We start from the raw sequence: 6668 nt of genomic DNA, 5'->3' as shown, positions 1-6668 counted from the left end.
ATATATTTCTCACCCCTGCACTGAGAAGAACTTGGAATTGAGGTTGTGTTCACTTAATGCTTATGCGTTCAATTGATGTCAAATCTCTAGTATTTCAGACAGAAAGTACGAGAAAAATTATTTTCAGTGTCAACTTTTACAGCATCACCTTTTGCGTAAACCTATACGGTTAGATCGTCATTTTATTCTTAAGCATGTCTTCTCATGTTGCAACTTACATTCTACTATAGTCTCGTGCTATTCTTCAAAGGAGTTCTACATTAATTCATCTCGTTACATCACTAAATCCTTGAAATGTAAAAGTATCCCATGTCATATATGTTGCTAACGCTCAACAGCTAAGCACACAACAGGAACACAAGAATCCGCCTCTTGAACGTGCTTTACGCGCGGATTTCCCATTAGCGCGGACCGCAATCCCACGCCTGATCCGTGACTGATCATTCGTTCATTCTTGGACAAACTGTCAGACGACTGACCGTTTTCTGATAGTAAATCAATTAATCTGCACGTGTTAATGTACTCAAAAGTGTTGCATTTCCTTAAAAACAAGGAATAATTACAAGAAATTTGATGTTGACCACATTGGTCAGCAGATACCACAAATCTAAAAAGTCCATTTTGAGTGTTGGCAGACTATAAATGTGTTGCTCTTATATTACATTCAAACTGATAATTATACTTTAAATATCCCATTTGTGTGTGTCAATTTTACACGATTGTAATCAATAGTAATAATAGTGTAGTTTTATATAGCGCCGTATCCATCTAATATAAGATGCTCAGGGCGCTTGGTATGTGGACTAGGAAACTCGATCAATGACTTTCTTCACCCCTAAGAGTCCCTTCATGTAGGCCTATGTGCTACCCGGTAACCCGGTACCAGCAACTCTCGTCGTCCACCACAGGGGCTGCCTGTTCCAGTACACCGGGGTATCTCCCTACTCGTCTCGAAGGATGTACTGGGTTCTTTATAGTGCACACGAGCCATTGTATACACTGGGCCTAAGGTTTATAATCCTTATCCGAGAAGACCTGTTCTACCACCAGCACCATAGGCGAGTGTGTCGTTCGAACCAGCGCCGATATTATGGCTTCCGGCGCTCCTGCTAACCGCCGGCCATTTGACTTGCCTAATTTAGATAGACATTTAGGGATCCAAGCAAGCACAAAACGTATAGCACGTGAACGTTGTGGTTTAGGGTATGTCTAAAAAATAATGTTAACACAGCAATGTAGAAACATTTTCAATGTTATAGGGTAGCTAAATTTGCTAATCAAATCCTCTCTATACGTCAGTCTATTGTATCAAATAGGCCTATGTAATTTATATTTTAAGAAATGTTTGTCCTTTTTGTTTAAAATGTTTTTTTTTATTTTTTTATTTGAGCATTTTGCATGCTTTTAATGTATTCAGTTTCACACATAAGCCAGAATTGGCTGGTCTCTTGAACCACATAATTGCAACATTACAAGAATGAATATTATCATGTATATCATTTATATGTATATCATGTATATTATTGCCACTATCAATTTAGCTTATTAGCGGGCGTATAAACCTAACATTGACATTTTTTTTTGTAATTGTCGGAGAATAACCCATACCGGTAACTCGCAGCGTCATTTGAATTGCGTATGGGTGTGGTCCGTGACTGCTTAGTCGCCGTAAAGAGGCACTTATAGTAAATTCATGTTCACATTTTCCACATCGACAGGGGCTGAAATGAACCAGCGTCGGGGTAACTTTATATTCTTCCGAAAGATGCAATGAGTCGGGGAAAATGTTGACACTGGACCTCCATTTTAAGTCCTTATCCGACTGGTTCTACCAACTGTACTTTGGGTGATGAGCGAGATCGAACCAGCGCCGGTGTGTTAAGTAATGCTGGGCACTCACTTCGCCTGACGGACGTCGGTCGACGTGGTTAAACACAACGCCACGACCTGCGTGCAACGGATCGTATTTAATGATGATCCGTTCAGACTGCCCACCGACAACCAGCAGACAGCGTCGCGTCGTATATCGTTCTCAGGGAGTGAAGTTGGATTCGCTGTGAGTGCCTAGCCTAAGGCTGTAGTTAGTGGCGCCCCTGCCCCTGCATTGCTCGGCCATTCCACTTGCCCCAAAGTAGTATGAATAACAATGACCATTGAAAATTTATCATCAAAAGATATTTTTAGCATTAGCGTATTATTTTAGACCTAAGGTCCTAATGTTAATAGGACTACCTTTCATTTGAAAATTAGTATCAGAGAAAGAAGTTCTCGTGAAAAAACAAAAATAACATACGTATTATAAATACAGTTCCGTTATTGTTTTGTATAGACCCTTAAATTGGCTGTTAATTTTAAGTTTTCTGGAAGTCTGTAATAAATGAAAAGTATTTTTTTATAAACCTGTATTTTATTGTAATTTCTGTAATACTTAGTAATATGTAATGTAGTTATTTATTGAATTAAAGGGGTTATTATCATATTTCAACAGAGTCGGTTTTTTTTAATGATAAAAAAAAACAAGAACAAAAAAAAAACAAACAATATGAATAAAACAGGTGAAGGGGTTATGAACAAAGGGAATGTTATAGTTACTTTCATAGGAACTTTAAATATACATGCGAATGATTGAAGAACCTATGAGGGAATACGTTAAATTTACATCCATGTTTGATTATTTATTAATGTTCCAATTTCAATTAATTCTCACAAAACCTTCAAAATAGGAGAAATATAAACATGTTAAAGGAATATATAATGTATAATGTTTGAATAATCAATAATGTTTGTAACATGCCGGGTAGCAGGCTTGTAATGTCAATTCTCCATACATATTTTCGTTGAACTTTACATTGGAAACATGGGGAACCAGTCAACTCGCCCCCTATCACACTCGCCCCTTACAAAACTCGCCCCTTACAAACTCGCCCCCTATCAAACTCCGGAAATATGTAAACGAAAAATAAAAATAAAAACAAAGATATATATCTATAATTTTAGTATAGGCCTATATTATATGAAAATTAAACTTCACAGAGAAAACAATACCACCAAAATGGCTAATAAAATGTATATCGATCGATCAATCAATCAATCAATCAATCAATCAATCAATCAATCAATCAATCAATCAATCAATCAATCAATCAATCAATCAATCAATCAATTAATCAATCAATCAATCCATTAATCAATCAATCAATCAATCAATCAATCAATCAATCAATCAATCAACCAACCAATCAATCAATCAATCAATCAATCAATCAATCAATCAACCAATCAATCAATCAATCAATCAGCATAAAATGCATAAGAGTAGTAGTGTATTATTTACTCCATTAGAGTTAGTACAGGCAGTTGTTGCCGCAACGCATTACCCTGGCCACGGTCCAATTTACTTGTAAATTTGGGTCAACCATTTAAAATATATTTTGTAAAACGATCTACCATTTATGTTCATATTTGTGATACTTGCAAGTACAGTGCACTTAATTTAACTGCTTTATGTTTTTGAAACATGTTTATCGAACACATCTTTCTTTGATCCCGCTAATGGACTTGTTTGTGATGAGTGCTTAGCTATAAAATAATGTCTTCATATACCCAAAGGCCACCTAATAGTAAGTGTTTAAAGTTCTCAATATTTTTTCCCCTTAGGTTTAAGCGTTGAACACAGGCATAAAATATAATAGAGGTCGCCCTCAGAGTGACACCCTCTAATTTCGAGACCCGGCTAATTAGTGATCATTAAAAAGTACACTACCGGTAACCAACAATATATGATGATTTATTACAGTAGGGCCTAAGTACTTTATGCCTTTTAATGGATACACGCCCTAACATAATTTCAAATGTTTTCCTTAGATTTTTTTTTATCGTTTTGCAATTTTTTGTAGCTTGTATTTAGTTGAACGTACTAAGCTGAACGCACTGTATTTGAAGGTGCTGCCTCGGCATAAAGTTCAAATTAATTAATAGATAAATATTTATTTTTTAAAACACAGCTAAACCTCCCAAGTAAGACTGAACTCCAAGATATCCAGCATTTTTAGGTCCTAAAATGGTTTCGAATTGGACTGAAAACCTAGTTGTTGTGTACTATGATTTTTTTTGTGGCGCCTGACATCGGGTCTCGCGTCAACGGGGTCCACAATGAGCACCAAAATACTTCTACTGCGTTTCAAATGTATACAGAATTGAAACTCTGCTACCGCCTTCAGAGTGTCGCATTTAGCAAACAATATAGAAAAGCCCTACTTTTTAAAGTTATAAACATAATACATTACAGTATTGACAAAAATGAAAGCTTATCGTACTATTGAGGATATACCGGTAATAAACGTAAAAGGATTGATTTATGAATATAGGTTTAGTCCTCGTTGCTGAACAACAATATCATATATTCACATCTAACAGACCTGCATAAGCCTACATATTATCACAACATTTCCCAATAGATATATTTCTCAACCTTCGATTAGTCTTATGGTACAGCATCCAATTTTATTTGTTAAGCTGTTAGTAAGCAGAAAAACAATATTTAAAAGGTCGGCCCTATTTGTATCTACTCCGACCGAGTAATATATGATTATAATATTAACATCAATGTAATTCTAATAATTTGATTGCTTAAAACAGAAAAAAAATCTTTCGAAAAATCATATTATTATTATTATTATTATTAATAATAATAATAATAATAATAATAATAATAATAATAATAATAATAATAATAATAATAATAATAATAATATCTCGAATTTATATGGCGCCAATTCCAAACAAGATCAAAGGCGCAACGCATGTGAAAAGCCACCGGAAAACAAATAGGCCTAGGTCTTAAGCTGTGACTTAAAGTTGCAAATAGAGTGAAGAAGAGTCAATCCCTCGCTGTGCATTTCGCTTGTGTCCTTGAGCAAGACACTTTATCTTCATTGCTTCTCTCCACCCAGGAGTATAAATGGGTACTTGGTGGAGTTGCCTGTCCCTGCGCTGTTTTCCAGCAACAACACTTAAAACATGTGGACTTAATGAGCAGGGAAAGAATTGCGCCGCGTTATAACCACATGGAAAAAAATGCTGCATTATAAATGCCAAAAATACTGGCATTTATAATACCAGTACCATGCATCGTCTGTAGTGCATTTTATGCATTTATGCACTTCTTCTGTTAGACAGAATACAGACATGAGTCAGAAATATACGTGACGTCATTATTGTCTTCATTACATGATATCACGCCTCGAGCCATATATTATTGTAATCCATAATTAGACACCGATGTCTGCATGTTGTATTTCCACTGGGATGGTATACGTCTTTTTATGAGTAAAGCCTAATAATAAATATAGCTATAAAATACGACAGACATTCAGATCGTGTTTCGGGATAGATTTGTCAAACCAGTGATTACGGTGATATGACGATGATAATTTTTAACAATAGCAATAATACTAATTTGTGATTTAATGATAATTATAAATAGGGCAAAAGTACAGTACACTGGGACGTAGGCTACACATATTGAAATACCCTGTACAAAACGATGCATTACGCCTGCGCAACGAGGCAGCTGGGAAATAGTTTAGCGGGGTCCAAGGAAGGGACTATAACAGATGGATGGGGCTTTAGACCACCTTAGCCCTAACCTTGGTCGTTGGGGATGAGGTACGGAATTGTATGACTATCGCACATTTAGATGTCCATACATGACACTCTCAGATTTAAATTTGAATGTAATTTTCATTATTCTCCATTGCTTTCAAAAGCTTAGGGGCCCAAGCCAGCTACCCCTCACTCCCCCACCTGAATCCACCATAGCGCATGTGTATGTATCGTAGTAGGACTACAATCTCCGTTGATAAACATAGATGCAACTCGCACACGACGCAAAATTCTTACCATAGCCGCAAAGTGAAACCCAAGCGTTGCCCCTTTAAAATGTTCAATACATTATTTTTTTTTTTTTGCATTTCTTCTGTTTGAAAGAAAAAAATCCTGTTATTATGAGTAATTTTCTATGTAATAAGACGAATGAGATGTCAAATAAAATCTCACAGAAATTCATCTTTCTTAGTGTCATATTCCTAATGCTTTGATTGATTATGAAACATGAGAGAGAAGAACAATTTTTAAAGCAAAAGAAACAAGAGGGACATGACTTATTATACCTATACGTCTTATACAATAATGCTAACTTTGACCATGTGACATAACCGATCTGCTTGTATCATATTGCAGAGATAACATAAACAGTGTTTAATTGGCGTATTTCGAAGTATAAGCTATATAATGCCATGAAGTTGCCTCCGCAGGCTGAAATTGCGGGATATTCGAATCATGACGATGCTCAGGGCATTCGACTTTTCGCTATCCGATCCTTTCTGTAAATGGTTGTTGTTTTCATTTTTAACTATAATATTATATTTTTGATTTATCGGAATGAATGTTTACAGAGTGTATTATTTTAACTTGAGGGAAAACGAAATGGCTACGTGAGCTCGTATAATCATTTTGTACGCATTATATTATTTGCTTATGTTTGTGATCTCTTTGTATTAGATTTCTATATTTCACTAATGATTGGCGATTTTCCGGTATTGCCCGAAAAATATGATGAAAAACAATGAGTTTGAAAGGACAACATGCAGACAGGTAGGCCTAGATAG

The sequence above is a fragment of the Anneissia japonica genome, unplaced genomic scaffold (genome assembly GCF_011630105.1).
Source record: "Anneissia japonica isolate Jap-2015-1 unplaced genomic scaffold, ASM1163010v1 scaffold5330_len1712360_cov203, whole genome shotgun sequence".
NCBI lineage: Eukaryota > Metazoa > Echinodermata > Crinoidea > Comatulida > Comatulidae > Anneissia > Anneissia japonica.
This window is presented reverse-complemented; position numbering follows the sequence as displayed.